This window comes from Pocillopora damicornis, chromosome 11 (assembly GCF_964200805.1).
Source record: "Pocillopora damicornis chromosome 11, jaPocDami1.2, whole genome shotgun sequence".
Lineage (NCBI taxonomy): Eukaryota > Metazoa > Cnidaria > Anthozoa > Scleractinia > Pocilloporidae > Pocillopora > Pocillopora damicornis.
The window spans coordinates 5039829-5051669 of record NC_142680.1 but is presented as its reverse complement, the minus strand read 5'-3'; positions in this window follow the sequence as shown (position 1 = coordinate 5051669).

Here is an 11841-nt window from a genome sequence, read left to right as displayed (position 1 = left end):
ACCTCCTATTCAATCAGTGGATCACAAAACTCACCTAATGTTATTTTGTAGTATTTAGTAACCACATGCTGTGAGAACCTGTTGACTATATGAACTTCAGAGACGTCAACAAGGTTTGAACTCAGGTCAACCCTCCACCAGCTGGGGTTGTCTTTCTGAGTATATGAACAGCTTCCTTTTAAAAAATTAGTGTCAGAATTTCCATCCACTGCATTTCCAGACACACCATAAACATTGTCACCAGTATTGTTGAATGTTGAAGACTGAGATGTAGCCTTCCCGAGGGCAAGGTTCTCTGTGAACAGATATTGAAGAAAATGTTACCACATGGACCAGGAAAAACTTACAACTGCCACAGAGTAGTTCCACTCAAGAGATTGTAAAACAAAAGAAAAAGAGTTACCTATGTAATTAATCCCCTAAATTCTTTGCTTTCCTTCCAAGCCTATTTTGTTAGTTTTCGTTGTACTATACCTACACTTCTCAGACCCAAATAGTGTCATGTAAAATTTGCCAAGCCTCTGCTTAGCTATACTTGTTGGTTTTTTCGGTCGAAGTAGTTCACATGGTCAAATTAGCTTAAATGACCCAACTGCATAAAGGCATAACCAGCTTCATCGTTTGAACTGCACAAAAATCACAGGCTTAATGGTTAAATACTCAAACTGGCAAGGAAATTTTAACCTCGAAACTTGCACAATCAATCTTAACTGATTGAAGTAATACAAACGATCAAACTGTTTGAATGGTTCAATAAGACAAAATGCTGTGAGATTTCAACTTAATGATGTTATTAAATTGCCCGATGACAACCAAAATCAACAGATAAATAATTATCGTTCACAATGATCAACCATTCGTCATTTTATGCTTGGTATAATGCATTTTCGGAGGTTCAGTTTCATTACATAAACATGCAGATGGATTAAGATATGCTGCTGCTGGTCCGGTCTGCATAGTTTAATAAGACATATGACAATCAAATCTGCTAGTAAGACTGCTTATGATACGGACAACCTCGATGTAGTTACAAACGTCAAGAACCTGCTTGAGTATGGTGACGACAGTTGGAGAAGTGTAGCAAAAAAACAGGCTTTGGTATTTGGACACCAATAAAACAGCTGGAAACACAAACATAGGGTTTGAAGCTCGAACACTCCTGATTCAGACTGCGAATAATGACGGCACGGGTGATAGCAAAGATGTTTCAGGAATCATCCCGCTGAACTGCTACAGCTTCTTTGAAGAACTTGAAAACAAAATGCTACCTCCAATGCAGTTACAAATCCACGTTAAACTACAACACGATTATGAATTGAGTCATATGGCACAAGGTAGAGATTTTGGAAGAGTAGTTTTTAATTTTTTTGGTTCATAGGCTCGAAGAATCACTCCAAAAGACAGTCTGTATGATAGTTCTATCCTTTTTTCTTTTTTTTTTTAAAGTCAAACTGGACATATATGAGGGAGAAGAGTGTAGTTGCATATCAGATAAGTGAACTTCAGAATTTTTCCAAATTTCTGAGCCTATTGACCAGATTACCAAACAAGTATTTGACACATTTTGATCTGTCTTGCCAAGTACATAAGATAACAAGAGATCAAAAACACCTGATTTTCAGATACAAACTATTAGCAAACGTGAAATTAGTGTGAAGATCACAAAACCAAAAACAGAATCTCGGTAGTACATATCAGAAGGAAAAACCAATTGTATTGAGACTGAATAGCAGCGCATTCATTGCAATTGATAAGCTGTATGTGTCAAAAAATATTATCAATAGACTTAAAAAGAACCAGATTAATAGAGGAATGAATTTTCCACTCGCAGAAACAAGCCAGAAAAACAAGTTTGTGGTTTACTATCACTGGAAGAACATGAGCTGCGACTACTGGTAAAACACCTGGCCTTTCTACTTTAGCCAAATATTTCTGAAAATGGAATACAAAATGTTGAGTTTATCATTCAAAACAAAACGAAAATAATCAGTTAATCATACGGACCTCCCAGCCGGCAAATAACATATGTGTAATAATGTCGAATTGCCACCCAATGTACTCCCTCATATATGAAAGTTCAAGATTTTAAAAAAAAAGAGTGCTTGGTTGTGCTCATGAGGAATAGATCCATCTCTTCATAATGCATAATTTATCGGTACATTTTTTTACATCAATTCAGAAGCTCGTCTGCTCAATGGTTTGCTTTTATGAAGTTTTGATTTTAAAGTATGGCTCTTAACAGTTGCATGCCATTGAGTGAGCTGTTTCTCCTTAGTAATAGCCTACTGCCCTTTTTCTGTTTTTTTTTTTTTTTTTTTACCATGGCAATAGTGTGTTTTGGGCATGAAAACCGTGAAATGGTAGAAGTGCTCGATAAATACCTAATCTTGGGTGCCTCCTTCAGATTTTGTGCTTGTGCTGTTCATTATATGTTTTGTTGTGCTTCTCGGAATTCTTCTTGTGAATATACCAATGCTTCCAAATGCCCCCACTCTAGGTGAACCTCAACCAAACTTTTTTATTACATCAAGAGTAATTGGGATTCCAACACTTGCTCATAAGGATCCCGAAAATCCACCTAATTGTGTCTTAGATGGTTTCATCACTAAGGCCCCCCCTGTCTAAAGACTGTTCGGTATGTCTTACTTGTGTTTATTTGTCAATAAATGCTTATATGCTATCAACTGATTATTTTCGTTTTGTTTTGAATGATAAACTCAACATTTTGTATTCCATTTTCAGAAATATTTGGCTAAAGTAGAAAGGCCAGGTGTTTTACCAGTAGTCGCAGCTCATGTTCTTCCAGTGATAGTAAACCACAAACTTGTTTTTCTGGCTTGTTTCTGCGAGTGGAAAATTCATTCCTCTATTAATCTGGTTCTTTTTAAGTCTATTGATAATATTTTTTGACACATACAGCTTATCAATTGCAATGAATGCGCTGCTATTCAGTCTCAATACAATTGGTTTTTCCTTCTGATATGTACTACCGAGATTCTGTTTTTGGTTTTGTGATCTTCACACTAATTTCACGTTTGCTAATAGTTTGTATCTGAAAATCAGGTGTTTTTGATCTCTTGTTATCTTATGTACTTGGCAAGACAGATCAAAATGTGTCAAATACTTGTTTGGTAATCTGGTCAATAGGCTCAGAAATTTGGAAAAATTCTGAAGTTCACTTATCTGATATGCAACTACACTCTTCTCCCTCATATATTTCCAGTTTGACTTTAAAAAAAAAAAAAGAAAAAAGGATAGAACTATCATACAGACTGTCTTTTGGAGTGATTCTTCGAGCCTATGAACCAAAAAAATTAAAAACTACTCTTCCAAAATCTCTACCTTGTGCCATATGACTCAATTCATAATCGTGTTGTAGTTTAACGTGGATTTGTAACTGCATTGGAGGTAGCATTTTGTTTTCAAGTTCTTCAAAGAAGCTGTAGCAGTTCAGCGGGATGATTCCTGAAACATCTTTGCTATCACCCGTGCCGTCATTATTCGCAGTCTGAATCAGGAGTGTTCGAGCTTCAAACCCTATGTTTGTGTTTCCAGCTGTTTTATTGGTGTCCAAATACCAAAGCCTGTTTTTTTGCTACACTTCTCCAACTGTCGTCACCATACTCAAGCAGGTTCTTGACGTTTGTAACTACATCGAGGTTGTCCGTATCATAAGCAGTCTTACTAGCAGATTTGATTGTCATATGTCTTATTAAACTATGCAGACCGGACCAGCAGCAGCATATCTTAATCCATCTGCATGTTTATGTAATGAAACTGAACCTCCGAAAATGCATTATACCAAGCATAAAATGACGAATGGTTGATTATTGTGAACGATAATTATTTATCTGTTGATTTTGGTTGTCATCGGGCAATTTAATAACATCATTAAGTTGAAATCTCACAGCATTTTGTCTTATTGAACCATTCAAACAGTTTGATCGTTTGTATTACTTCAATCAGTTAAGATTGATTGTGCAAGTTTCGAGGTTAAAATTTCCTTGCCAGTTTGAGTATTTAACCATTAAGCCTGTGATTTTTGTGCAGTTCAAACGATGAAGCTGGTTATGCCTTTATGCAGTTGGGTCATTTAAGCTAATTTGACCATGTGAACTACTTCGACCAATTAAGATAGATTGCGCAATTTATGCAGTTTAGCTGTCCTTGCTGGGTTAACATCTGACTAGTTGAACTAATTAAGTTAGTTTGACCATTCTGCTCTCTTAAAATAATTGAGCTAGATCCTGCAGTTCGTGTAATTGGAAACATTTAATCAAGTTCTGCCGACTCAACTAGTTATACATTTTGTCATTTAAGCTAGCCTGATCTTGTGAACTTTTTCACATGGTCAAGAGAATGTGCAGTTTGTGCATTTCAACTCTTTTCGCGTATTTGAGTATTTAGCCAGTGAACCAGATAAGCTGTTTAAAACTGCTTCAACCAATTTAACCAGATTTTGCAGTTTTTGCAGTTGAACTTATAAATCTGGTTATGCATTTTGTACAGTTGAACCATCTAAGCAAGTTTGACCATATGATTAACTTTGACCGACTAAGATAGATTTTGCGATTTTTGCAATTTTACTGAATTGCTCCAAATGGTTTTAATCACTGGTTGTGAGGCCAATAATTCATAAGTATGGCAAACAAACAAAAAAAGGTATTGAAAGTCACGCAAATCTCAACTAAAAATAGCGTTTGTTACACTCAAACTAGCTCAGTTTTATCAACCGGTGAAAATGGTCGTTACCTTAAAAAAGTATGTCAGTTGGGTGAAGTAGCTGACATGGTCAAAGTAGCTTAAATGATTGAACTCTAAAGAATGGAAAACTAGCATAGTAGGATCAATTGCACAATCTAGCGAGAGATTGGTTTAACTGGGTATAGTCCAACTAGGGAAGACAGTTAAACTGCACAAATTGCAAAATAAAAAAATTTGGTTGAAGTAGTTCAGTTGGTCAAACCACCTTCAATTGGCGAACTGAACAAACTGCACCATCTGGCTGAATTGGTTCAAGTCGTTAAAATATGTCAGAGTAGCCATATAGTTTAACCAGTTGAATGCGCAAACGAGCAAAGACAGTTAAATGCGAAAATTGCACGAGCTACCTTAATTCGTTGCCATAAATCAAATGGTCAATAAGCTAAAATGACTCAACTAAACAAAATGTATAACCAGCCTGGATGGTTCAACTATGCACAATTTAACTTAATGATTCAAGTAGACAAAATGGATAGTTAGCTTACATAGTTTTCATAGTGGACATTAAATTACATAGATCAATATTAACATTTAACACTTACTCGTAAAAACCTCGTCCTTTAACACGGTACATTATCTATCTGCAGATCTTTCAGTTCATAGCGTGATGCTTAAGTTAAAGGCGAAGGAACTTAGCTCCGATCCAGGCTTCAAGGCATCTCTAAGGTAGTACAACAACAGGAAACGTTACTTGACCGTGTGAGAGCGAAAACCACTTTGGCCCAGTGTCTACCTATAGACATAGAGGAGGAGGTCGTCGAATTCCATTGGCTTGTGCTAATGGCCCGGAAACGTAATGACTACCGGTTAAGCCACATCATAAACATGAACGAGACTCCCATGTGATATGAGCTGCCAGCCACAAGAACCTTCCAACTCACGGGCAACCAACCAATTGGTGCTGATTTTGTCGTGCGTGGAAAGAAGTAGAGTTTCACAGTTTTAACAGTTTTTCTAACAGTTGAAGCCAACGGAGAAAAACTACCGCCGAAACTCGTTTTCAAAGGTGCCAAGCAAAGAACTGGTGTTGACCTAGACCAATCGTGCCTGGATTGGAAACCCTCAAGATTTAATTATGAAGTCGTTCAAATACTGCGAAATCGCAAATGCATCGGACGGCTCAGAAGACAATTTCTCCTAAATTGACAATTTTAACGAATTGCACCAATTCTTGAATTTGTACATTTTGTCCGTTCGCACGATTTTCATCTAGTTTGACCATTCGGTGTAGTTGAACAGTATTAGCTTTCTTTGGTCATTTTGACCAAATGAACCAATTCCGCCGAGTCAATGCATTTTGTTGAGTTGAATCCTTTGAGATATGGTAACTATTTTGATCCTCTCGACCCATTCAGTTTATATGCTCATCTGAACAAATGAGACAATTCAGCTAGTTTTTTCATTTCTCCAGTCGAACAATTTTAGCGAGTTGGTCAGTTAAACCAAGTTTGTGCATTTTCTCCAGTTCGACCGATCCAGGTGGGTTGACTATTTTAACTAGTCCAACAAATTTAGCTAGATAGTACAGTTTTGTGCAGGTTAACCGTTTTGCTACTTTTACCATTTTTACCAGTTCAACAAATTTCGCTCGTTAGTACATTCTGTCCACTTGAATAGTTTCAGCTAGTTTTGAACCATTTGACCAATAGAACAATTCGGCTAGTTTTTGCATTTTGTCCAATTGAACGAATCTAGCCAATTTGAAAATTTTAACCTGCGCAACTCACTCGGCTTGTTTGAGCATCTTATCCCATTTGACCACTGTAGCTACTTTGACCACTCTAACTAGTTCAAAAAATCCATTTGACCAATAGAACCAATGTTAGTATACTAGATTGACCGCTTTTACCACTTAAACCAACTCCGCTTATTTGTGTATTCGGTCCTGTCGAACTATTTTAACCAGTTTGACCATTTCGTCCAGTTTAACACTTTCAGATAGTTTTCGTCATTTTTACTAAATGAACCAACTCATCTAGCTTGTGCATTTTGTCGAGTTGAACAAATTTTAGATATGGCGGAGATTTTAATCTTCTTGACCATTTCTGCTATTTCGCAGTTGAAAAATTCAGCCACTTTGTGCGTCTTGTCCAGTGTAAGGATTTCTGTCAGTTTGACTATTTCGCCCAGTTGAACCGATTCGGTTATACTGTGCAGCTTTGTGAAGCTGTGCCGTTTTTGCAAGTTTAACCTAATTTAGCTACTTTTTGAATTTTTTCTGTTGAACTACTTCTGGTTGTTTGACTATTTAAACCAGTTAAACCAATTCAGAACATTTTTTGAGCATTTTCTGTCCAGCTTATGCGTTTCTGCAAATTTTATCTCTTAGACCATTGAGACCAATCTTTTTTAACAGCTCAACTAACTCGGCTGATTTTTGTGCATTCTAACCAGTTGAGCCTTCTGAGCTAGTTTGCGCATTTTGTCCATTTAAACTGCCTCAGCTTACGTTACCGTTTTAACCAGGTGAATCAGTTCAGCTAAATTGTGCAGCTTTTCCAGTGGAACCGTTTTACCCAGTTTGACGATTAATCAGGCAAGTTTCTGCATTTTGTCCTCCTGAATCGTTCCCTCTTTTTTGACCAGTTAAACTCGTCGAACCAATTTGCTTAGTATGTGCAGTTTGTTCAATTTAACTGATTTTGCTCATTGGACCATTTTCACTATTTTAATTCAACTAGTTTGTGCATTTCTCATTTTATGCCTGCTGGCCTTTTTTGCCATTTTCACCACTTTTACCAATTCTTCTAGTTTACGTACTTTCTGGGGACAGATGTCCTCTTACGAAGGAAGGTGATGCACTTCTTAGAGCTTCTCCCTTGTAGGCGTAGGGGCATGTCCACGTGACCACTTACTACGCAGTAGATCATTGCATGAGGGGTCTCCTACATTGGTGTGGCCATAACTCCACTTTCCTGTGGTGTTTCTGTTTCCAGAGAGTCTGCTTAGTTGGCGTGACAAGGTGCTAAACAGTACAGCTTGGAACCCACGAAGTGTCTCTGTTCTGCTGGAGAGTCCCAGCTTGGAAAGAACCTCCGTCCATGGACGTGGCTTGAGCATCCAGCGAGTGTGGCCCAGCTACGGGATAAATGCCCCACTGCCTTCTGGAAAAAAGAAGACGGAGGAGTGAACCCAAAAGTAAACCCGGGGCAGAAGCCCCTGAGGCAGTTTCCTGCCAAACTCTTTCATTACTCTAATAGCTCTTGGGACGTTGTTGGTGCCAAGTAGTATCAGCTTTGCTCGTTCGCTTGGGTTCATCGGTTACCAAATATGACCTCTTCCATCTTCTTCTTCTTCTTCTTTGACCTTACAGATGATGTCGTACAACACGGCCTGGTTGGAATCGACCTCTAGCAAGTTTGTTTGGGACTTCTGTGGGGACATTCCATGCATCCGCTTGCCACCTTGTCTTTGGTAAAGGGGACAGTTTCCATCTTTGACAGCCGCACCTTCCAAATGTTGACTTCATTCTGTGGGTTTGACCATGTCGGGCCCGCTTTTGGTCGAGCATCCCGCGGCTTGTAAGAACGTGTAATAGCCTATAAACTATTTTTTCCATTCAGCTCTATACAATTTGTTGAAATAAAATTTAGTGAGCAGCGCACAGAAACAAGTCTTTCAACTTATTCTATTATCCGACTGGCTTCGTCTGATCACACAGACTTCATCAGGGATTTAACAAGATGAACAAAATTGAACCACTTACATACTGGACGTTTACGGTACAAATCACGTTCAAATTGGGGTATGAACAGCCAAAAACACACACGAACAGGAAATGTTACACAAATACAGCGCAACAAATTGAAAATGTTACAAGTCCAGCGTAAAAATTAAGAAATGTTTATTTTTATTTTGGGGGCTCACGATTCAACGGTAAATCCGACGAAACCGGTCGGATAATAAGCTAAGTTGTAGACGGTTGAACTGGTACCATCCGGTAAGAAGAGGTGTTCATTTCTGTCGGAGCGGAGCTCTGAACCATTCCAATTTCCTATTCACCACAGAACCCGTGTAAGCTGGATTCACTTTTGTCATGTCGAATTATCTTTTTCTTTGACTTCGTTTTCATTCGGCAGTTTGTCAAGTCAAACACTTTATCAAGTCGGGTTGAAAGCCATGCGTGACTGCTGCCGATGAGAGGAGTCTTCCCCCCTTTTGTACTCTGCGTCGACTTTTCTTCTTCCTCTCCTTTAGGGCTGTGCCGTCAAAGCACATCTGGCCGCATTATTTATTATCTATTAACTAGCCACTTAAGATTTAATATTTATACAGGTTTAACAGTATGGTAAGGCGAGGAGATCTCCAACAAACCACCAGGCTTAGGGGGGAGGCCACCTCGGTTGTCAATATGTTCGTAATTAAGTTGTGAATGTGAATGTGCGGCTCGGCCTATTCGGACTCATTTCACTAAAAGATCAATTACCTTTCTTTTAAAAGAAAAAAAGCCAGTCAAACCCGTAATCGATTTTGGGAGAGAATTCCAAATTGTAGGACCTTGGTTAGGACCTTGAAGATTAGTACGACGGTTATGTGGCCAGTAGCAATTGGCTACTCTTGTATCATAACTGTGTACTTGCCTATTTTCAGGGAACGAGCTGAGAAACATCGGGGGTAATAATTGATTATGATAATGAAACTTGTATTTAGCTATTTGTAATGCATCGACTTGGAGAATACCTAAAATGCCCAATTTAGCAAATATGGGGGCAGTATGCTCTCGATAGTCTGAGTTGGTAATAGGTCGCACAGCACGTTTTGAAACGTTTTGTGTTGAATCACGGTAAACGATACATAGGTAAATAACGTATAATACAGAGTAAACTTAGTCTTAGATGATAAATAGTATTTGGCCCTAAATAATTTACGGACTGTCTCAGAGATCTGTTTAGCTACGAAGCTAACGTGAGGTTTCAATGTTAAATGCTCATCAATTTGAACACCCAAGAATTTTGTTTCATTTACTTTTCTCAATGTTTGATTTCCAAAGGTAAGGGAAAAAGATTTACCAAGTTTCGTCTGCCTCGATTAAAAATAATATAACTAGTTTTCTAAATATTATTTAGATATTTAAATATTAATTCAGATGCATCGGGAAAATTATTTATACATGATATAAATAACAAAAGACCTAAAATAGAGCCTTAGGGGACACCACACCTACTAATTTGCGTGCATGAGCGTTTTGTCGAAATGAACAACATTTGGTGGTCAAGAGCATCAAAGGCTTTAGAAAGGTCCAAGAAGACAGCTTCGCTGATTTCACAAACTGACAACTTTGTAACATATTAAACGAACTAGGAAACTCATTAAGTCTGTTGTACATAAAATTTTGAAAAAGCGGGTACTAAAGAAATTAACGAACGGACCGGTATCCTCTCGTCTGTATACAGGGGTCACTTTAGCAACTTTTAATTTATCCCGAAAAATACCTTTTTGTAAAGAAAGATTAATAGTGCTCCCTAGAGGAGTAGAGATAAGGTGAAAGGAAGTTTTGATAACATGTGCCGGGATGTTATCATAACCGGGGGCCTTTCTAAATGAGAACTCACTGCAAATATCTTCCAATTTGTCAATATCGGTAGGTCCTAGAGTTATAGGTGTATCACTGTTGTCAAAAAGGAATGAACGGAAAGAATAGTTTACCTTAGGTAAAGCTTTTGCCAGGTTGAGACCAAGATTGGAAAAGTATTTACAGAAACTGTCAGCGATCTCTTTGGGATCCGTAACAGTCCTGCCTTCCGTGCGAAACGCCGAGGGTAAAGAGGGCTTTAGCGATCGTCTGGTAAGTTCGTGTATAAAGTCATAAGATTCATTGGGGTCTTCCTCATCAGGAAACGTAGACCAGTTCTTTCGGGAGAGAAGTTCAGTAGATTTATTGAAGTTGCGTTCGTTAAATGAACGCTTAAAAACTGTTTTTCCTCCGGCCGGAGGCATATGTTCATCGTGAAAATATGCAACGACCGGAAAGTGATCTGATCGATAATTTAGAATAATACCGCTGTAGACATCTTTTGGAAGATGAGTAGTGAATATATTGTCTAGAAGTGTTGCTGAGTAAGAAGTCAGGCGTGTTGGATTAAAAAATTGGTGGAAGGAACGCGTGAGAGAACAAGCTAACAATGAATTCCTGCGTAGGCATGTGATGATTGTAGATCGAGGGTGGATCGAGATTAAAATCGCCCATCACGTAAAATTGCTTGTTGTCTTTAGAAATTTTGGAAAAGATATCATTAAATTTCTTTAGGAACATAAAAAAGTTTCGATACGGGGGTCTATGGACAGTCCCTACCATGATGTTTTTCCCATGGGGAGTGTAATCTATGTCTTTCAATCACTTCAAGGTCTGAGAAATTAAAATCCGGTGAAAGTTTATGTTCAAGATCATTATCAATCAAAGCGAAAGTTCTACCTGTTTGTCTACCCACTCCCAAACCTCTTCTCGAACATACCTAAGACACAATTCTAGAATACACGGGCTCGATGCGACTCATTGTGCACCGAATATAATGAGTCATTTGGCCGATTGCCGTTTCAATTTGCTTATCAACCCTTTTTTTAATCCTCTCCTGAATCCCCTTTGGACACACAACTGATGACATTATATGGTTTCTTTCAAAAAGAACGGCCCGGATCACTCATCAATTCTTGAAGGAGTTTGCACCTGCGGGAAACTTTGGAGTAAGGTGTCCCGTGGTCTCCCATCTTGCATGGATGGTTGAATAAATCAACCATTTCATTTCTACAGCCATTCTTCCGTGGAATTTGATGGTGGGACGTCCTCGCATGGCCCTTCCTAACGCATTCGTTTCCTCTTTGAAAGTCTCTTTGTTATCTATAATCAAATATTCTCCCTCCCATCGAAAAGTCACTTAACCATTTCCTTCTGTCAAGACTCTGGAATAATCTAACGATGGATCGTCTTTCTTGGTAAACTTGCGTGTATGTGTATTGAGTCCCTGGGTCGAAAAACCAATTCTTGTCAGTATTGTATTTGTTGACGATGAATTTCATGAGATCCACGCAACAAGACGTACGTTTTTTATATGTGCATCTCACTGTGCAGTGACCGATATT